General features: G+C 35.9%; 1 long non-coding RNA gene across 2 annotated transcripts in view; it reads left to right on the forward strand.

The window, feature by feature from the left end:
- LOC102156780 overlaps positions 1–23,354 on the forward strand; it is a 33,696-nt gene that overhangs the window by 4,382 nt on the left and 5,960 nt on the right. The window contains exon 4 of one of the 2 annotated variants that reach the window (XR_005374303.1): positions 1,271–1,507. This is a non-coding gene — a long non-coding RNA (uncharacterized LOC102156780). Of the gene's footprint in view, positions 1–1,270; positions 1,581–23,354 lie in introns of those variants that run through there. The other variant, XR_005374302.1, reaches the window with a different exon arrangement.

Raw genomic sequence — 23,354 nt, forward strand, 5'->3', positions numbered from 1 at the left:
ATTTCATTTAAACATGAGTCAAAAATCTGCAGTAGTAGGAATGTCTAGTTGGCTTCCTCCTTTGGCTCAGTTAAGCATCCTCCTTTGGCTCAGGTCATAATCCAGGTGTCCTGGGATCAAGTCCCGCATCAGACTCCCTGCTCGGTGGGAGTCTGCTTCTCCTTCTCCTTCAGTTGTTCCCCCTGCTTGTGCTCTCTCTCTCTCTCTCTCTCTCTCTCAAATAAATAAATTCAATCTTTTTTTTTTTTAAGATTTTATTTATTTATTCATGATAGTCACAGAGAGAGAGAGAGGCAGAGAGGCACAGGCAGAGGGAGAAGCAGGCTCCATGCACCGGGAGCCCGACGTGGGACTCGATCCCGGGTCTCCAGGATCGCGCCCTGGGCCAAAGGCAGGCGCCAAACCGCTGCGCCACCCAGGGATCCCAAATTCAATCTTTTTAAAAAAGATCTGCAACAGTAAGTAGATAGCTCTTCTGTCTGTTAGAGAAGGACTGAGTTCTAGTTACTAGTGTTATTCATGTTTCTCTTGACTCTATTTGCAATGCTTGGTCCAATCTATATTATCTCTTACCTTGCCTATTAACATCAATAGCACTTCTTTTTATTAGTCTCTTGGTACTCACTGATGTTTTATGCATAATGATGCTCAAATTTAACTGAGCTGTAAGTTTCTGTTTAATTATGAGGTTCCATGATATCTTCAGTACTTTTTCCTTCTACGGTTACCGTAACAATTTCTCTATCACGCTTTAAAATCCTTCACCTAGAAGATAAGCCATTTTTTAAGAGAAAGACTAATTAGAACTTTGTAATTATCTTAATGTATTGTTGTTGTTCTTGTTGTTTAGCAAAAACCTTTCTTTAAATATACATTATGGAATAATCTAAGCCCTGGCCTTTGATGGTCTAGTTCTTATAGAAATGTTTTTGGTTTGAAAATCAAATATATATTTAACCACAAAACAATGTTATGCTTCAATTATGCTTTGTTTTCACCATAGTCTAGTTGTGTTCAAGTGGTGCTTACTTCTTTCCATAGTTGGTATCACAGTGTGAGAGCTATTCTGAGAAGTAACAGGCCCAAGATTTTCTACTGTGACGGGTATTCAATCAACTACTTCACAGTTAAACCTGTGAAATCTTCATTATATCTCAGGTCCACAGACAAAATTTCAAAACTATAGATTAATTATCTGGATAACATATCTTTACATTAAAACATTCTCAATCATTTTAACATTAACATGAATTTTCTACTTCTGTTGAAGGATGAACACACAGATCTCCAGCAAGAAATGGAAACTGAAATTTTGAGACTTCAGATCAAAACTTTGAAAATGGTATCAGTTATGGAGAGAATACAGCATTCTATGTCCTCTTTTGCTAGGTCATATTTCAAAAGCCACAACATTTCCATGAATCTGTCTCATTAACTGGATTTTAGGGAATCACCCCGGCAAGAATGTTCTTTCTTATTTCTTCCACAAGAAACACCAATTACTTAGGTATTTCCTAAATTTTACCTTAAGACAGAACTTAGAGTTAAATAGACCTTCTGGATAAAATCTGGAGATAATATTCTATGACTTTGGTGCCACAGAATTTTCATGTATTTATTATTATTCTGCCAACATTTGTGCAAAAGTGCCCTAAGAATAGATATAAATATGCATGAGTGGAATTCTTGGTGTCTTCAGTTGGGTTTCCTAAAGGCAGAGTGTAAGCAGGGATTTAATTTCACATATGCATTAAGGGAATGTTCATCAGGAAAAGCTTATAAAGAAGAGAGAAATGCATAATAAAGAAGGGAACTGAGACTAGTACAAGCAAGAATATAGTTTCCAAAAAGTTAAGCCTTAGCATGCACCACGGTGCTGAGGCTCCCCTCATAGCTGTCCCATATTGAGGCAAGGGCATTCCAAGTACTTCTAGCCTATTTAAGTTCCTGTTGGGGGGGGGGGGGGGCGGGGTGAGGAAGTCATGTGACCTTCCATGCATCCTCTATGAGCTGGTTCCTATCAAACTAGATCAATCGTCCTCACAAGCTCACAAGTGTAAGTAATCAGTTACAGAAATTTAAACCTACAGGAGATAATAAAGTACACTTGCTTTTAATCTTTTAAAGTTGTTGCTCTTGGGGTGCCTGGGTGGCTCAATCAATCAAGTACTGGACTCTTGATTTCAGCTCAGGTCATGATCTCAGGGTCATGAGATTGAGCCCCATGTCAAGCTCCATGTTGGGCATGGAGCCTGCTTAAGATCCTCTCTCTCTTCCTCTGTCCCTGCCTGCTTGTGCTCTCTTGCATGCCCTCTCTCTCTCTTTCTCTCAAACAAAACTCATAAAACAGTGGCTCTCAAAATATAATCTATGGAACTGTGTAACAACAATATATAGGAACTATGGACTATGCAGTGATAGTAACAAAAAAAATTGGCACATTAGTGAAAGAAAGCCTATAGATACATGGGGGAAAAGTCATTCAGAAAGAGACTCACACATTTATGGTTAATTGACTATGGTTAATTCAACCAAGGTGCCGAGGTAATGCAATGGTGAAAAAATAATCTTTTTAACAAAAGATGGCATAATTGGCATATTAATTACTAATTGCTGCATTATAAATTATCCCAAACATAATGGTTTAAAGTAATAACATTTATTATCTCACAGTTCCTGGGTAAAAGTTAGATAAGTGCTAAATACTGATAAGAAAAGGTAAAGACAAGCTACAGATATGGAGAAGACCTTCATGAAGTGTATATCTGATGAAAGACATATTCATAAGAGACAAAGAATTTTTATAACTCAATAAGAAGTCAAAGAACTCAATAAAAATAAGCAAAAAAAGGATCATTTCACTGAAAAAAAGATAGTAAATAAGTATATGAAATGATTCTCAATATTGTTAGATCCTAGGGAAATGGAAGTTAAAACCACTACATACCAACAAGAATGGTTAAAATTAAATTGACTCTACTGAGTGTTGGTAACATATGGAAAAACTGGAACTTGTACACACATTGCTAATGGGAAATAAACAGCCTTGTTGGAAAATAGTTTATCAATTTTGTAGAAATTTTTCAAACATCTATTTATTATATCACATAGTAACTCTTTGCATAGGTATTTACTCAAGGGAAATTAAAAACATGCCTATTCAAATACCTATATGCAATTACAAGCTGGAAGCAACCAAAGTCTCCTCAGCTCACTCCAAGTCCCCATTTAGGGACTTCATTCATAATCACCGAATCTAACACCACCACAAATGTCTATCAGCTCATCCACAATGAAATACATTTGAGTGGTATTAACTACTGGGTTTATGTAACAATATGACTGAATCTACAAAGCCTTAAGCTAAGTGAAAGAAACTAGGATGCTGTATGATCCCATTTATATTGTATTTCCATTCTGGAATAGGTAAAACTATAAGAAGAGAATTTAATGTCTGCCAGGGGCTAGTAGCAGACAGAAGTTATTGTGAGAAAGGTGTACAGGGAAACTTTTTGAGGTGCTGGAAGTATTCTCCACGCTGTATGCATTTCTCTAAGTTCATTAAAGCACATACTGAGAGTAAATTTCACTGTATTTTAATTGTATTTTCAATAAATCTCACTTTAAGAAGGAAAAGAAGCTAAATTGGGAGTTCTCACCATAAGAATGGGATAGGCTGCAACAGACAATGCATTCACTGAAACAATTTTAAAAAGCTGAATATATTTCAAAAATCATTTTCACAAGCATTTTTTTTTAATGTTTTTATTATTGCTTTTATTTTTTTTAATTCCAGCAAAGAGTTCACAGTGTTATATTAGTTTCAGATGTATAACACAGTGATTCAACAGTTCCATATAGTACTCAGTGCTCATCAAGATAAGTGTACTTTTAGGGGATCCCTGGGTGGCTCAGCGGTTTGGCGCCTGCCTTTGGCCCAGGGCATGATCCTGGAATCCTGGGATCAAGTCCCACATTGGGCTCCCTGCATGGAGCCTGCTTCTCCCTCTGCCTGTGTCTCTGCCTCTCTCTTTCTGTGTCTCTCATGAATAAATAAATAAAATATTAAAAAAAGATAAGTGTACTTTTAATCTCCTTCACCTATTTCACCCATCACTCCACCCACCTCCCCTCTGCTAAACATTAGTTTGCTCTCTGTAGTTGAGTCTGTTTTTTTGTCTTTTTTTTCCTTTATTTCTTTCTTAAGTTTCACATATGAGTAAAATCATATGGTATTTGTCTTTCTCTGACTTATTTCACTTAGCACTATACTCTCTAGATCCATCCATATTGTTGGAAATGGCAAGATTTCATTCTTTTTAATGGCTAAAAATAACGTGTGTGTGTGTGTGTGTGTGTGTGTGTGTGTCTGTATGTGCACCACATCTTCTTTATCCATTCATCTGTTGAAAGACACTTGGGCTGCTTCCATAATTTGGTTATTGTAAATAATGCTGCAATAATCAGAGGTGCCATGTATTCCTTCAAATCACTATTTTCATACTCTCTGGGTAAATGCCCAGTAGTGCAATTGCTGAATGGTAGGGTAGCTCCATTTTAGTTGTTTGAGAAGTCTCCATACTGTCTTCCACAGTGTTTTTCCAGTGTGCATTTCTATCAACAGTGCATGAGGGTTCCTTTTTCTTCTTGGCAACACTTGTTGTTTCTTAAGTTTCTGATTTTAGCCATTCTGACAGATGTGAGGTTATATGTAATTGTGTTTTGATTTGCATTTTCCTGCTCATAAGTGATGTTGAGAATCTTTTCATGTGTCTGTTGGCCATCCATATGTTGTTAGAGAAATGTCAGTTCAAGTTTTCTGCCCATTTTAAATTGGATTATTTTGGTTTTCGGGTGTTGAGATGTATAAATTCTTTATATATTTTTGATACTTACTCCTTATCAGATATATCATTTGCAAATATCTTCTCCCATTTAGTAGGTTGTCTTTTAGTTTTGCTGGTTGTTTTGGCCAATGCCAGAGAGATTATGGTTTCATGCGCATTAAGTTTAAAAGGAACAAGTATCAGATGAACTAAAACTCCATAAAGTAAGGAACAACCCAAGGAGATTTCATGTCCATCAGATATTTCCCTCTAGGGAAATTTGCCAAATTGTGGGCATTTCCCAGTCATAAGATGATATTCAAGCTTACTCCAAACTTATATACTCTGATGGAGTAAAGAAACCAACCAAAGTCTCAATGTTCAAGTAGTAAAAAAATAACAATTTAAATATTTGAGAAGTCTCATCACTAGGCCAGTGTTTCCTATAAAAAATATAGAATTTCAAAAGTGTGTAGAAAGATTGGAAGTTTATTTGGAAGTTCCAAAAGGCACCATAAAACAGACAATGTCCTATAGACCTTGGAAAGAAAGACCTGCTAGGAGGTCATTTGGCTGGCTTCTCCTTCAAGGTATTTGCCAGATTCTGTTATTGCATGTGTTTAGAAGCATAAGAGCTGGGCTGGGAAACTCTAGAAGGTAAAATTTAGTTTCCTGCAATCTCAAAAGTTATACACAGAAAAAAAATGCAAGCACTCAATAAAAATCACAGGAGGGACATTCCAAAGAAAGAAGACAAACACAAGAAAGAATGAGTCTTAGTAAAACTACAACCAAGTTTCTGTGACAGATTAGTAATGATTTTGTTAGATTTCAGCCCCTTCTTATCTATCTAGCAGAGAGAAGAAGAACATCCTCAGTTGGAGAGTAATGACATCTTGAACTTCTGTGTTTCCATTATACATAATATCTCTCATAAAATTAAAAATTATATTCTAGACCTTAGTAAAGTCAGGGACTTTAACAAATCAAGAGAAAACAGAAGACATTTGCCAAGAAATTACAAGGTAGTAGAATTAGCAAGCAAAACTTTAAATATACATGATTATTATGTTTAAGAGAATAGAGAATAAATTTGGAAAATACTAGTGAAGGCAAGGAGGTTCCAGTAAAATATTGGAACACATACAAACAAATATTCCATAACTGAAAAATAAGATATCTGGAATTTAGAACTCAACGGATGGGTTGGACAACAGACTGAAAGCAGAAAACCAGAGGACTTAAAAACTGAAAAAAAGCTTAGTACAAAATAAACTAAAGTAGAAAAAGAAAAAGACAAAAAAAGAAGAGATAACAGAGCATGTAAGTCATGTAAAATGTTTAAAAATTCTAATACACCTGTAATAAGAGTCATGGAGAAAAAAGAGAAAGAGAACACGGAATAATATTTGCAGAGATAATGACAGTGGATTTCCAAATCTGTTGAAAGATGTCAACTAAGATTCATGAAAATCTGCAGAATCTAAGAAGCATAAATACCAAGAAAACTACACCAAGAAAATTGCAAGAAAATCTTGCAAAGAGCTAAAGGAAAAATGGATACATTATGTTTTGTTAGAAGAAGACTGAGAAATGACTAATGAACAGAAATTATAAAAGACAAAACAATGGAATGGCATCTAATTTATTATTTTTTAAAGATTTATCTATTTATTTTATAGAGAAAGAGCAGAGGAGAGGCAGAGAGAGAGGGAGAGGAACAGAATCTCAAGCAGACTTTCTGTTGAATGTAGAGCCCTACACAAAGTTTAATTTCATGACTCTGAGATCATGACTTGAGCCAAAACCAAGAACTGGACAATTAACTGAGTGAGCCACTCAGGTGCCCCAGTTATATATTTTGTATGTGTGTGTGTGTGTGTGTGTGTGTGTGTACATGTATGTGTGACTTAAATATTAAACAGAATAATTATTTTAAGTAAATATCTGGGATTTTTAAAACTATACACATGCATTCAATATGCTTACAAGATATAGGGAGAAAGAAAGTTTGAAAGTGAAAGGATGAAGAGCATACCAATACTAATCAAAGGGAATTTGGTGTGGCTATAGTCGTAGCAGACACCTGGGTCAAAACTATTCATAAAATTTTTAAAAACAGTATTTCACCATAAAGGGTCAATCCAATATGTATCAATCCTAAATTTGTATGTACCCAATAGCATAGAGTCAAAAAATATAAAACAAAAATTTAGAACACTAAAATGGGAATAAATGAATCTGCAATAATGAAAGAATTTGACATTTTCTTTCAGGTATAAAACTCCAAAAATATTAAAACAATATACCAGATGTGGACACATTATTCACTTGATGTTCAACCAATAACACTCACATTCACTGACAAAATATCTCAAAATTAACTTCAATGTTTGGGAATAAAATAAATATAATAAAGAGGCTAACTTCATTTTTCAGGTTAACCTGCTGAGAGATTTCCAAACCTGCCACTCCTACTTTATTTTCTGCCACACATTTGGGCAAGCTTATAGAAAGTCCAGGTGTTCTCTCTTTTGGCTCTGATGGAGAGTTCAAATCACCCAAGAATGTCTGTGTAAGGAAGTCCTCACTCTGGCCCCATCCACAAACAAATATAAAATTTTAAAATATCACTGTCCCAGCTCTCTCTCAAGCCCTTTTCAGGCCTGTTTGGGACCAGTTCTGCTTTCCCTGGAATGGCTCATTATGTGAGTAAAGAACCTTTTTATAACCTCTTGGTATATGTATAGCATCATCAGTCGCAGCATTCAGATCAAATATTGGATGGGGTGTCCATCTGCTTCCATCGGATACTATCACCACTTCTATTAAACGTTGCAGTGGAAGTCTTAGCTAGTGGACACACATATACACACAGATGCACACACAGACACATAAATAAAAAGGAGAAAATAAAAAAAAATGTAACAATTGTAAATGAAAAATTAAAAACTTGTAATTTAGGGCCAAAATGCTTTTCTACCTATGAAGTTTAAAAGAATATACAGAAAAATTTTAGAATAAGTCTGTGATTTTCACAAGGTTGCTGTATACATGATCAATAAATAAAAATAAATCACACCTCTATATACCAAAAGCAAATGGACAGTGAAGTTCTCTAAAAATATGTTACATTAGAATAAAAAACATAAAAAAAAAGAAAACCATCATATCCTATCATAGTTTATGTTCTATCCCTGTACACTAAACACTACAAAATATTGAGTTTTTTTTAGCCATTTAAATGGAGTTTATATAATGATGGTAGATCAGAATAAAGACTCAATATGTTAAAATTGTCCCTTTTTAACAAAATTAATCTATTGTTTCAACCCAATTTTCCTCAAAATATAAATATTTTTGTAGAAATTGACAAGCTGAGTCTAATATTGATATGAAAATACAAAAGGCCAAGAATAGAAGGCAATGTTATAGAAGATTAATAAAGCTAGAGACTTTCACTACTAGCAATCAAGCCTTAATATAAAACTTTAGTAACTAATATTAATTAAGATAGCAGGGTCTTGGCAAAAGGACAAAACTTTGGCCAATAGAACAGATTGAGAAGCCCAGAAACTGATGAATATATCCAATCACATTATTTACAACAAAAGTGATGCACAGTTTCATGTAGAAGAGGTGGTGTTTTATCAGTAAATGGAGCTAAGTTATTCAGTTATCATATGGAAAAATTAATAAATTTAGATCCTTCCTTATAGTAAATAGCATACAAATATTCCATATGGATTGCTTTTTTAATGGAAATGTAGAGCAATTAATTTTTAATCAGAAAACATAAAAGAACATCATTATGACTTTAAAGCAAGCAAAGAATTTTTATCAGAATCCAAAATTCCTAACCACAAAATAAAATAGTAGTTAATTAGAATATAATAATTTCTATTAATCAAAAGTGTTAGTGAATGAAAGGCAATACATAGATTTGGGGACTGTACATGCAAAACAACATCTTACAATGTTTTATGTTGTGCATAGAATATACAAAATACTAATAGTTTATAAGAAAAAGAAAGCCCATCTTTTTACAACATGGGCTACTAACTTAAACACTTAAAAGAAATATTCCCATATCCAGTAAAAGTAAGAAAACATGTTCAATTTCATTAATTAGTGTTTAAATAAAAATAAAACCACATAATGCACTACTACCTTCCCATCGGAACGACTAAAAATAAAGAGAAAGAAAATATCAAGTGTTAACAAGAATGTGAGCCAACTCAAAATTCTGATAAACTACTAGTGGAAACACAAATTAGTAGAATTTGTATGTGTCATCTATTTCTGCTAACCATATATACTGCATTACCTAGAGTATTAGTCCCCTTGGGCAGCCATAACAAAATACCATGTTGTGGTGCCCTAAACAATAGAAATTTACTTTCTCATAGTTCTAGAGACTGAAGTCCAGGATCAAGGTGCCAGTAGGGTTGGTGTCTGGTAAGAATTCTGTTGGGTTGCAGACAGCTGCCTTCTTATCGCATGCTCACATCTGTGGATTTTCCTCACTGTGTGCAACATAGAAAGAAAGAAAGGGAGGGAGAGAGAGCTCTCTATTGTCTCTTTAAGGATATCAATCCTAATGGATCAAGTCTCCATCCTTTCTTTAGAGTCCCCATCTGCATACTCAGCCAGCCACGCTGGAAGTTAGGGCTTTAGTATATGAATTTGGGGGGGACACATTCAGTCCATAACATTCTTCACCTGCCCCCGAAATTCATATCCATTTCACATGCAAAATACATTCATAACATCCTAAGAGCCCCCATATTGTTGAGTCAATCCAGCATCAATTCTGAAGTCCACAGTCTCCTCTAAGTACCATCTAAATCAGATATGGGTGAGACATGAAGTCCAATTTTTCCAAAGCCAAATTACACTCTAGCTGTGATTTGTCATGTTAGACAAATTATGTGCTTCTGAGATACCATGGTGGAGCAGGTGGAGCATAGACACCCTCATTCTATCAGGGAGAAATTGGAAGGAAGTAAAGGGTGATGGATCTCAAGCAAGTCCAAAATCTAGCAAAGCAATTGGCATTAGATTTAAGGTTCTTGAATCATCATCCCCTTTGGTTTGTTGCCTCCACCCTCCAGACCCACCGGGGAAATGGCCCCACCCCTGTGGCCTTAAATGGAGGTGGAGCCCCTGCGGCTCCATGAATATGATGGATTTCACTCCTGTTTGCAGACTATGTTATATAAAAAAAGGGGAAGGGACTTTCCATACATCAGTAAGGCTTCTAATCAGTTTAAGTTAATAGAAAGTGAGAATATTAACTTAATCAGATGAGCTCTTTAAAGAAGATCTAATGTTCAGAATCAGGAAGAAGTCAGAGATATTCCAGATACACTCTCCTGTTGGCCTTAATGAAGCAAACAGCCACATTTTGGAGAGAGTCATATGGCAGCAAACAGTAGGCACCTTCTCAGAGCTGAGGGGCTTCAGTCCTGTAAGTGCAAGCAATTAAATCCTGGCAACAAGTGAGGTTGGAAGAGGATGCCAAGCCTCAGATGAGACTGTAGCCCTAAACAAAAGCTTAATTTCATCTTAGTAAGAATCTGAGCAGAGGACCCAGTTCACCAATGGCAGGAATCTTGACCTTGTAAACTGTTCCAACATACAAAACTGTAATTTGTGTTCCCTTTAGCACCTAAAGTTGTGATCATTTGTTACACGGCAATAGAAAACTAATACATATGACTTCCCATATATATTATTAATAAAGAGATCAAGTCTATTCTAAGATGCACACATATCTTCTCAAAACCTAACAGTACACGTACAAAGAACATTCAAGAAACCCATGTAAGCAGACATGCCACACAGGAGATTTAATAAATTATTGTTTTGTTCAACTAACCCTAAAGAGCAAGTGGGTGGACTACAAGTGTTGCTAAGGCTTTCCAATATGCCTAATACAATCTCTTAATATACACATTACAATGAATGTTCATTCAAATAGGAGAACTTAGGAGCTCACTCCAGTGTACTGAAAAAGTATCTATGAGCATAGTGACAGGAGTGCATAGTTTATCAGCACATTATGGTCCTAGTGGATTCCCTAAAACCTCTGTGGCAGTGCCAAAAAAAAAAAAGTAAATTCTATTTTTTTGAAAACTTGAGTTCCCTAATTTTGTCACTGCACCTCTCTAGAAATCATTCATCATACAGTGTTTTTGTGGTGATTAAGAAGTCTTCCTCAATGTGATTAAAAAAATAGATAAATGGCAAAATTCCTTTGAAATGGATCTGGTTCCTGTTATTACTTAAATGACTTAAAAATTCACATTTCCAATATGAAGTGTAATAATGTCTTGTTGTGTAATGTTCAAGTATTTTGTTTAAAGAAATAGGAAACAAATTATGTTCTTGTGGTACAAGGTATAAAGAGCTGAGTGGCAAGAGACAGAATATTAGCATATCCAAGAAAATCTGAATAGTTTGTATAGAAATTATCAAGTCCTAATACAAACTTTGAAAAATCAAGATGGATAAGTACCACGATTTTGGAGACTTTGAGGAGAGTCAAATGCCATTTAGGGTTCAAGATTTCTTTTTTTTTTTAAGAATTCTTTTTTTAAAATATTTTATTTATTTATTCATGAGAGAGACACATACACAGAGAGAAAGAGGCAGAGGGAGAAGCAGGCTCTATGCAGGGAGCCCGACGTGGGACTTGATTCCAGGACTCTGGGATCACACCCTGGGCTGAAGGTGGCACTAAAGCACCAAGCCACCTGAGCTGCCCTAAGATTTCTTTAAAGAATGAGAAACACTACTGTGAAGATTGACTTTAAACTTTTTTCCAAGACAGATCAGATGAATGAACCAAGGCTAAGCTGTGTCCGATTCCACTCTTACTCTAGTTCTGAAATGTGAGCTCATCAGGATTACTTCTCTGGGTTCTAATAATGGGATTTCTTCCCTGGTGTCTAAGTGTTAGGTCATAGGAGGGGACTTTTGATCCAAAGTGTGATGTGTGAACTGGCAGCACCTGGGAGCATGTATAAATACTAAATCTCAGGCCTTGCTTCAAGCTTACTGAATCAAAATATGCATTTCCAACATCCCCAGGTGCTCTCTATGCACTCTAAAGCAGAGATCTCTGTAAACGAGAATCATCAGGAACTTAACAAAACCAGACTAAAACCAAAATGTAAACAAATGACAACCAACAGCAAGATAAACAATGGATAAACTAACTAATGTTCCAAATCACCCTAGAAGAATTAATTAAACTACAATTTAATGGGGTTGGGGATAAGTCCCAGCCATCAAGATATTTTAAAGTTCGGCCAGGCAATTCTGATAGGCAGAAGTATTTTGAGTCCCTGTTCATGACTGCTAGGTATAAAACTTAGCTACATTTTCCTCTTAGAAAAATTGATTTTTGCACCTGAATCACAGTCCAAGATTGGAATCCCCTTACTCTATAGACAGCACAGACACCAAATTTGTCGGCCTGAACTTTAAATACCAAATTCCCTAAGACTTTCCTTTGCTCTACTTTTCTTGTCCATCAGGACCCATTATCTTGTATCCTTGAAATTACTGTTGTCCTGAAATATAATCATATTATTTCCAGACACTGCTTATGCCATAGACTTTCTCTCAGAATTTGTAAATAACAGAAAAGAAGAACTCCAGGCTCAGGCCCTTCCCAGGCCCCTCTCATTCCCATCTTTCAGTAACTAGCATTTATTCCAGGGGCTGGTCAATGATCATTTACTTTGTACTCTTCCACTTCTGTGTTTTTTCTTTTGTTATATTGTTATGTTAAATTGCTGTGAATTGGTTATTTATTAATTGCATCACTGTTAATTACTTTACATGCCTTAATCATTTAATTAATCTTTACAATAAAAGTCCATTCATTCCTGGTACTGGTTTAGAATTTAAGATCTAATCATGAAAACTGACAGTCCTTCCTTGATCATCAATGAATTAACTATTTTATACTATTTTTAAAATAATTTCTCTGCATAAATTTCATTCCTTTAGTCTTCTCCAAGTGCTCATTCTTCATAGACAAATTAAAAAAGTCATATGTTCCATAAATAAAATGTTTCTATTTCAAAATAACTTGACCAAGTGTGTGATGCACATGTTATTTGATAATGGAATAGATTTTTCTACCCAGGGATATCTGCTACATATCACTAAAGTCCATTTAATCATTGATAGCTAAAAACTGTACAGTATCCTCCTGGTAAACTTGCTAAACTGTTCAATTCATATCATACCACCAATTTATCTAACCTCATCCCCTTCGAATAAATATAGATTAAATCCATTTATTCATAGAATAACCTTGTTTGGTGATGCCTGGGTGGCTCAGCAGATGAGCTTCTGCCTTTGGCTTAGGTCGTGATCCCTAGTCTGGGGATGGAGTCCACATGGGGCTCCCTGCATGGAGCCTGTCTCTGCCTCTCTTTCTGTGTCTCTCATGAATGAATAAATAAAATCTTTAAAAAAAAAAAAAGAATCTTGGTTGGACATTTCAACTCAATTCTATAAACATGTATGGAGTGCCTTTTGTGTTTCTGCACTAAATGAATTTCCATGTGGAAATTATTCGCAGACCTCCCTCTGCAACTCCCATTAACTAGAACAAAAATGAAGAGAATCCGGAACCAAGGGATGGCCAGAGAAGAAACTGAATGAACTATACTGAAAATAGCCATAGGGATGATGCAAGAAATGTGTACAAGGCTGAGAAGGTGGGTTTTTTGGGATAAAGAAGAGAAACTAGAAAATTCAGACTGAGTCTGGCCAGGTGATAATACCTATACATATCTTACTTTAATGACAGACACTTTAAATGTTTCAGAAGTAGCTGCCCTGGGATACTGGATGATTGCATCGTGATTCTACATGAGTGGTCCATCTGTGAGGAGCTATAATAACAACAACAACAATATCCCATCAAGTCAGATGTTAGGGCTGACTTAGAAACTAGGAAAAAAAAAAAAAAAGAACCTACATAAGGAATGAGGCAGTGTCTTTTACATACAAGAAGCCGCAAAGACAAGCATTGATCATATAGAGTCAACAAGACTGCCTTTTTAGAGTCTTCCAATTTAGGAAGAAAGACCCCTAAACAAAATATCCAGTGACTTGAGATAATATAACAAAACTCTACTGTGTGGAAAGTAAACACCAATGTTGGTCATTATCTCTACCAAAATAATAAGGTGTAGACTGGGGATTAAAACCAAACCCAACTACTGATCTTTTCCCTACAAAACTCTAAAGCCTATGGCTTATGGTATTATTGGTAGAAGACTGAGAAATCCAAATGATCCAAATTTTAATGTTGGTAATTGTCAATCTATTATACTTTGAAAGAGAGACTCTGGTTTATATTGACTGATAAATCCAACACTTACTAGTTGTGTGTACATGACCCAAGTTACTTGTCTGTGCCTGTCTCCTCATCTTTAAAATAGATATATCTGAGGGTGCCTGGTGGCTCAGCAGGGAGTCTGCTTCTCCCTCTCCTTTGACTTCTCCTCTGCTTGCTCTCTCTCTCTCTCTCAATAAATAAATAAATAAATAAATAAATAAAGAAAATCTTTAAAAATAAATAAAATAAGATATATCTGTAAAATAACCACTTGAGATTTCCTTAAGGTTAAATAAATTAACATATTCAAAGAACTTAGAATTAGGCCTGGCATACAATAACAATAAAAATATTGATATTATCATTATTACTATCAAGTGAAATAATAAATTATGTATGAAAATTACTGTAGTACTTCTTTACTCCTTCCTATAAACCCCTCAATTTTGGTATATTTTGAAAATTATTTTCCTCTTAATATTGAGAACTAGTAAGGCTCCTGACTAACATTATATAGCATTTCTCTAAGAAAATCATATCACTATGACATAGCATTATTTATACTGAAATTAAATTACAATAAAAATTTCATAATTTTACATGCCAGATAGTCAAGCACAGGACTGGTATGATTATGCACAAGTACCTGAGATGGAAACTTGCCTGAATTAAGACATGCTCAGAAATTAAGCATAAGAAATAAAACCAACATAAAGAAAGAAATGCTTTAGAGAGTTTTAGAGTTTCTTATTTCAAAGGCTTGGGCTCAATAATACAGAATGCACACTGGTGGTGGTAGTTTTTGGCATAACAGAAAAAAGACAAAAAATTCTCATAATTTATCCATGCAGATGCTGCCCTTTCTGACACCTTAAAAGCCTCTGACAATTTTTTCTAATGTACATTCTTGAGTAATGTTGCAATAGTACAATTTTAATCTTTAGATTTGAAGACCAATATTTTATTCTAGTTTTCTTTGTGTCAAGTTCAGTATGGTAGATGAGCTAACCTCATTATAAACCACAGTATCAAAAGGTGAAAATTGTAAGAAGGCTGCTTTGCAAAATGCATGAGCTACTAAAATGCCAAAGATGAATCGTATGGACAATTCATAATGCAAGAGAATCTTAACATTAGCTGAAACTGTTTTGAAGAAAACATGAAAAGGGAAGGAACACATCCCCTGGTTGAGAAAGCGGTTACATTTCAATACAGTAATAAGTATGTTTATCAGTGTGGATGAGAGTTGAGTGACACAGTGATTGCATGAAAATTGAAAGGATGAGCCCTCTTCTTTGGGGCTTTACTTAAACATTCTCTCCTGTGTCTTAAACTGTGGAATTAAGAAACCATAGGCCATATCTCTCTTTTCCCTATTACTTGGCCCTGTTACACATCCAAATTAATGTAGGTAATGCCTAGCTGTTTTCCTTAACATCTCACTGAGAAATACCTTTATTATCCTTTTATACCCTTACCAAGAAAAGGGGGAAATGAAAAAAAAAAAGTTTAAAATATTCATGCAGCCCACAGCCTTTCCTAAGTGATCCCTTCAAAATTCAGCATCTTGTAATTAATCAATCTATTTCTCATTGCTGTTACATGTTTGCTGGGTGTGTCAGATATGGCTCTTCTGTGCTTCTCTTGTCTTCACCACAGAATCTGGGCTGAAGTGGGGCAGTTGGATTCTGGGTCATACTACTCTGACAACAAAGGTAAAAGAGAATGGCTGACCTACCTCATGGCTCATAAATGTCTGCTCAGATCTGGTATGGATATTTTAGCCCTTATCCCACTGGCAAAATTAAATCACATGGCTATGCCTCACCTCAGTGGGTTATAGAAGTAAATGCCTCTCAGAAAGATTCACCTTCATTCACTTGGCAATAGGAAGGTATGCAGAATCCTCTTACTGAAGGAACATGAATAAATGGTAACAATAAATGCAGCCTGTTATATCTCATCCTTATAGTCACATATTCTCTTGCTTTCCATCTGCACACAAAATAAACACATTCTTTCCCAAAGAAGGCATCTCAAAAAGTCTCAACCAATCATAACATTAGACTCAAGTCTAGGGCCTTTTGCTTGTCTCTACATCATGATGAGTGTGGCTACTGTTGATCCAAAGATTGGTGGACTGCAAAAACAAGTTATCTGCACCCTACAACACCAAGCATTCAGTAGTGGAACAGGGACGTGTTAATCTCAATAAAGCCTGCATCAGAAAAGAAGAATGGAAGGCACAAAATAATTGGTCCACAGTAAACTTGAAATTATTTCTGGAAGATACCTGGAGTGCTCATTGACTTTGGAGATAAAGAATCTTCCAGAATTAGTCTTCATCCTACTTTATGTTTGTATCACCAGGTTCTCTTGGTTATGGCTCTTTCCCAAATGGATCTTTCATTTTCCTTGGACACATCTAAAGAAAGTGTTAAACTGCACACCCTCTTTGGGGAACTAATTAGTGTTAGCAGATGCATCTTGTCCATAAATGGGAGCTCAATGTCATTTTAACTGTCACATTTCATTTTGTTTTATTTTGTTTGTTTTGCTATTCTTTGTTTTTGTTTTTGTTTTTTTGGTCTTTGTTTTTATTTTATTTTATTTTATTTTTGGTCTAGTCTAGGAGTTATTTGGCAGTCTAGACCTCTCAAATATTCATCTGTATGATTTTAACAAGCTCCATGTTCCAATACACACGTCTTTACTTCTTTTGTTTTTTTTTCTTGAAATGCATCTTCCTCTCCCTAGACTTAATTGTCAATATTTTAAGACTATCGGGTTTCAGCAGAAAAACAATACTGCTTGTTTTGTTAGTTTTTCCTGTAAGCCATTTTGTCCAAATACAAAAAACAAAAACAAACAAACAAACAAAAAATTCTGAGAGCAAATTTAATCTTGTCATGGAGTTTATCTAAGGCAAGTCAGTAGTCTCCATGATTCCTTCTTTGCCCTAGGCCAAGCTTCAATAAGTCCTTGTTATTCAAAGCATTTGTCAATTTTATTTTTAGTGGTTGAAGAAAACAAACAGTTGTATCTTTCAATCCCGCAATTTCAGAAATTTCTAGATCCACATGTTTCTTCCATTATTTTTAAACTTTTATTTTCTAAGTTCATGTCTTTTCTTTTTCATACTTCTTTAATGTCACCAAAAGCAAGGAAGTCCCAACAGTCACATTTTGCTTCCCAACTTCATCTAAAACTACTGGCTTGTTAAGTACATTATCATCTTTTAAAGTTATTGCAAGAGGCATATTTTTCAAATATATCACCATTAGATAAAGTTTCTTCATTTTTTTTCCTGTCTTTCCTGAGGGTTCCCACACCTACTCTATAGCCCTGAAGTCAATGCCATACATTTTGGGATTTTTGCTATGACTGCATCCTATTTATAGGTATCAATGTTTTATCAGTTATCTTTTCCCATGAAAAGACATGTTGTGATAACGATTACAACATGTATGTTGTGATAACAATTAAACAAACCGTATATGGTTCACAATGTAAAGATTTATTTCTTGCCACCATTGCATTGAAGTTGGAAATAATCTCTAATTGACTTCCCTTTTTCACCTAGGATAAAAGGAGCAATCTGAAGGAACAGTCACCATCTAGGATATGTCATCCTAATGGCAGAAAGAAAATGAAATGACCCATCTAATAGTTCTTAGTCCTTCTTCTCAGGCATGATGGCTGTCAGTTCTGATCGCATTGACTGGCTCAAGAGCCACATGACCAAGGTCCCAAAATGGGCTGAAGTCCTATGTGCCTGTTTGCCCACAGATAAGCAAATATTTTCAAATAATAATATAATCTACCATAATGCACGGTTTCAAAAATAGTATTAACACTAAATTCAAAGATTCTAGGCAAGGCGTGTGTCTGTGTGTACGTGGGTGTGTGGGCGTGTAAGTGGGTATGCATTCACCTATTAATGTAATAAATAGGTATTTGCCCTTTTAAGAATATAACAATCAGGGGATTCCTGGGTAGCTCAGCAGTTTAGCGCCACCTTCGGCCCAGGCATGATCCTGGAGTCCGGGATCAAGTCCCACATTAGGCTCCCTGCATGTAGCCTGCTTCTCCCTCTGCCTGTGTCTCTGCCTCTGTGTGTGTGTGTCTCATGAATAAATAAATAAAATCTTAAAAAAAAAAGAATATAACAAGTTGAAATCTTAATATGTCCTTATATTTATGATGAAAGATGAATAAATAATGAGAAATCAAGCAAAAAACTAGTGCTAGCTGATACTCTTGAAAGAAGGTTTTCAAACAATGATTGTATTACTTGTAATAGATTACGTTTTACTGTTACCTCCCACTATGATAGTGAAATTGCAGACAAACTGTGACTCTCAAAACAAATAAAAATAGAAGCATCCAGAATTAATACAAACACCCACCTTTGGTGACAAAGTGTGTCTGAATCTATTTGTGGGATTTATGAATTAAATGGTTCATAGGAGAAGATCAAGAAATTATCAGGCACCTTTTTATAGATAATCTTATAAAATTGAAAATGGTTAAGAGGTAAAAAACAAAAACAAAACAAAAAAAAAGCATACATTGTGTCCCTCAAACAGATGTGCCATAGAAATAGAGCATTCAGATCTGGATTAAATGAATCTTGTCCCAAGTAAAGGAACTATAGATTTCTCTCCTCCCCACACCAGCTGACTCAGACACTAACAATGTTAGCAGCTAATGGAAAAGGTGACTTAGAAGCTTGATTCTGGGGGAACACCTGTGGGGCTTATTCTACCCTTGATAACCACTACTAAATACAGTCTTCCCGTATTAAACACAAACTGAATGTAGAACCCAACAAAAGAGCACACTCAATTATATCAAATTAGCATCTGAGTGTATGTAATCACAGAGTTTAGACCAGAGTTATTAAGCTGTCCTTTGTAGCACAGCGACAACGGTTGAAAATGATCCCATAGTATAATATAAGGGATTTTGTGAATGCACAGTGGCATCCTTTATGTTTGGATGCTGACACTGGAGTTTTACAGAATATTTCCACACATGCAGGGCTAAGAAAAAGAGCAGGCCTCGTCTTTGCCAAAGTACTTTCTAATCATTTTAAATTTTGCCATCTGACAAGATTTGTATTTTTATGGCAATCCTAGATTTAGCATAAGAGCAGGGGTATGATCAACAGAGATAAAGTTCACACTATCTGGATCTTCTAAGACAATAACAACAACCACAACAACTCTAAAGATCCTGATATTAAAATATTCACAGCCTCCAGCAAGGCTGTAGATAGAGAAAGCATGGGACCCAAAAGCTTGACTTGCTGCTGCAACCAACATCTTCAAATGAACATTGCGACATTTATTACGTGATGGGATGCACTCTTCTGATGTCTCTCATCATTTTCAACTGCGCAAGGGCCAATTCTAAACCCATTCCTAGATAAAAGTACATGGTGGTTTCTCTTTCTGCACCTTTGAGGGGACAAAGGACAGTCATGGCCGCAGACTGGGAAACCTAACTGACGTCTTGATACTGATCACACTACGTTGCTCTCTCCTTTGTAGGTTAGCCTTTACAATACTGCAAGTCCTTTGAGAGCAGAAGCCATTCACCAGACACTGCTGCGAAGTCGGCAAGTCTCTGAACCAGACACCCTCGCTTTGAATCCTAGCTCTGCCATTTACTAGCTATGACTTTTCCAGTTTCCTCATCCATAGAATAGATACCATCATTGGGCTAGATGGCTTTTGTCTACCATCCTCCCTATGCCTTTCTTCATTCTGTCCTCTGAGGTTGGCCTTACAGACAGACTTTCATGAGCTCGTTTCCTGCTCAGGCTTCTGGTGGTTTCCTCTGTTGGGCTTTGGAGATTGGGTGGCAGAAGGAAATGCTTTGCAGGGTCACAAGGGCTGTTGCATTTTAGCCCCTGTGAGGTGTTAACCGCCAGGATAGCCCTTTCTCTGTCTTCAAGGGTGACAAACAACCTTGCCTCTTGCTCTTTAAAGTCTAGGTGGAGCAGAGCCACCCATACCCCTTACTAAATTCATGTTACCCACTATCCTAAGTGGATTACCTAAACTCTGCCTTAATCTCTTTATTAGTTAATTAAATAATCTTAATTCACATGTACCATTTGTTTCCTGTGAAGATGCTAACTTAGAGTGCAGTACATTCCTCCTTAGAATTTTTTTAGATGCTAAGTATTTATGGATATGTTTTCATCCTTAAAACCTGAGACAGCTGTTATCACAAGTAGCCCAAAGCTTTTTACTAATCCAGGAGTTGAGACTGTGGCCAATAAATATAAGGTCATCTTTCTGACTAATGATTTGGTGATTCTTACCATAAAAACTTCATGTTATTTATAAGACAAAAACAAAACAAAACAAAAAACCTAAGACAGTTGTTGATACATAGTTTACATTTAATACATTTTAATGAATTGATTAATTCTTCAATAGAACCAAAGTTGGCCTTCCACCCAGGGTGGATCCTAGAGACCCAGGATCGAGTCCCACGTCGGGCTCCCTGCATGGACCCTGCTTCTCCCTCTGCCTGTGTCTCTGCGCCTCTCTTTCTCTCTCTCTAGGTCTCTCATGCATAGATAAATAAAATATTTTAAAAAATAGAACCAAAGTTAGAAAAAAAGTTTGTTTCCAGAAATACTAGTATGGGATACATGCCACATATATTCTTAAAAGTATACTTTTCTTATTAAATAATCATCTGCAGGTAGTCAATGTATGTGCTCCACATCAAGAAAATCAATTATGGATTCTTGGATAGATGATCCATAAAATTTGGGGCATTCTGTCCATTGTATTTAATAAATTAGTCCAGAATTACTTGTGGAAATTTTATTATAGAGAGTTCTGCCTTTATTCACATATCTTAACAAAATTAATTGAAAAGTGCCTATATCAGGATTGACAATTCAAATCCATATTGACAACTTGCGACTGAGTCCCATAAATGTTAAGATCTATGATATTTTGGACTACTTTTAACTCAAGAGTCAGAGAACTCTGTTATTTCCATATGTAATCTCAGTTTGGAAATCTCAATTTTGAAAAACCCACTACCTTTAGCTAATTATGTATTTGTTGCTATTCCATTATTTTCCTAAAAAGCCAGAGGCATTACATGATTTCTTGCTTATCTCATGTAAAACCTAGTCTTTCAAAATTGAAGATAATATTCTAATTCATACTACATCTTATGCTCCTTTACCCATCAATGCAGTATTGATGTAGGATGGGCCAAGGTCTTGAGAGGGAGGGCTTCAGACCCCTTGATTAGAATTCAAGAACAAGTCATTTAGTGAAAGGGACAAATATTTATTAAGAATAGAACTAAAAAAAGAGTTATTTCATAGGCAAAGTAGCAATCTTTCCTCCTAGATGGGAAAGAGGACCCCTCTTTGCCTCTAACAAGGTGTTTTATAAGTTTATTGTTGTTGTTGTTAATTAGCTAACTGTATAGGGAAGGTTTACTCTTTACCTTTGGGTTTATCATTCACACGGTAGGTAGTTTTTTCATTATCATAGGATTGTGGGATTATCCACAGGGAGAAATTTTAAGAAGGTCCAGCCTTTGTGGCTTTTACTGTCACAGGGAGTGGGTTCCTGTGGTTTTCCATGAGTCTGATCTTGTGATTCTTTTTATGATCTGCTGACTTTTAGGTTAAGGGTCAGTCTAAACCTAAAATGGCTTTGCTGTGGTCAAACTGCCTCCTGGGTCTACCTTCCCTCCCACCTCAATATGAGTCAATTCTGTATAATTAAATCTCTTGGAGCTTTAATTGAATCTCTGAGACAAAATATCAACCATGGGCAGTATAGGATTCACCATTTAATTTTACTCAATTTCCTTTCAATAAAGTCCTTACAATTAAAAGGCACAAGTACTGGGGCACCTGCGTGGCAACCAACACTTGATTTTGACTCAGATCATGATCTCAGGGTCAGGAGGTCAAGATTCTCTCTCTCTCTCTCTCTCTCTCTCTCTCTTTCTCTCTTCCTTTGGTTCCTCCCTACCACTGCATGCATGCCTGCACACTTTCTCTTTCTTTAAAAAAAAAAAAGACACAAATACTTGTTGAAAGCTGGATACTATGGTGAGAATACCCAGCTGAAGAGGAAACTATCTATCTATCTCTCTTTTTAAATATTTTATTTATTTTATTTAGAGAGAAAAAGAGAGCACATGAGTCGGGGGAGAGACAGAGGGAGAGGGAGAGAAGCAGACTTCCCACTGAGCCCAGAGCCCAATGACTATGATGACTGTGAGGCTCATTCTCAGGACCCTGAGACCATGACCTGAGCTGAAATCAGAAGTCCAATGCTTAACTGACTGAGCCACCCAAGTGCACCAACAATCTCTCTTTTATAGGATTAAATGATATAATATAGAAGAATTGTATTTAGACTAATGTCTGTGATATGGCATATAGGCTAATAAAAATTAATTATCACAGCAAGTAATTTGTTTAGATTGAGAGAACAGTATGTGCGGGATATGGTAAAATTAAAGAGTCAATAGTTTTTTCAGAAAACATGAGGTGCTTTACTGGAAAGAAGAACAGCATAAGTAAAGGCACAGAATCTGAAAATGTGTAGTATTAGAGAAATGAAGCAAGATCCTGTTATCTATAAATATGTATAATGGGGAAGTGGCAAGAAGGTAGCACATTTGATAAGAGCTTTGAAAGGCGAGCCAAAGAATTCTTAATTTACTCTGTGGACCACAGGAAGTCGTTGAAGGTTTCTTGAGCAGGGAAGAAACAGAGAATGCATGGTTCTAGAAGATATCTGTAATGACTAAGAAGAAAATTTATTAGAAGCAGGAGAATGTATTACGAAAAGTAAACTCCTATAATAAATACATAGCATAGTAGCTCAAACATGATAGAATTTTCTCTCTCTTTCAGATAACAGTGCAGGCAGGTATTCCTGGCAGGGCTTAGGAACCTGAAAGGCTCTGCCCCATTCATAGACACAAGCTACGGAAGCTCTCCCAGCTTCAACACATGATTTGCAATAACAGAATAATCATCACTTTCCATCTCCAGGGAAGGTAGTGGGAGCAAGAAAGAGTACACATAGAATTTTTTTTTTTTTTTTTTATGAGAAGACATGGAAATGGCAGACGTCACATCCACGAATATCCCT

Source organism: Canis lupus, chromosome 19 (genome assembly GCF_011100685.1).
Source record: "Canis lupus familiaris isolate Mischka breed German Shepherd chromosome 19, alternate assembly UU_Cfam_GSD_1.0, whole genome shotgun sequence".
Lineage (NCBI taxonomy): Eukaryota > Metazoa > Chordata > Mammalia > Carnivora > Canidae > Canis > Canis lupus.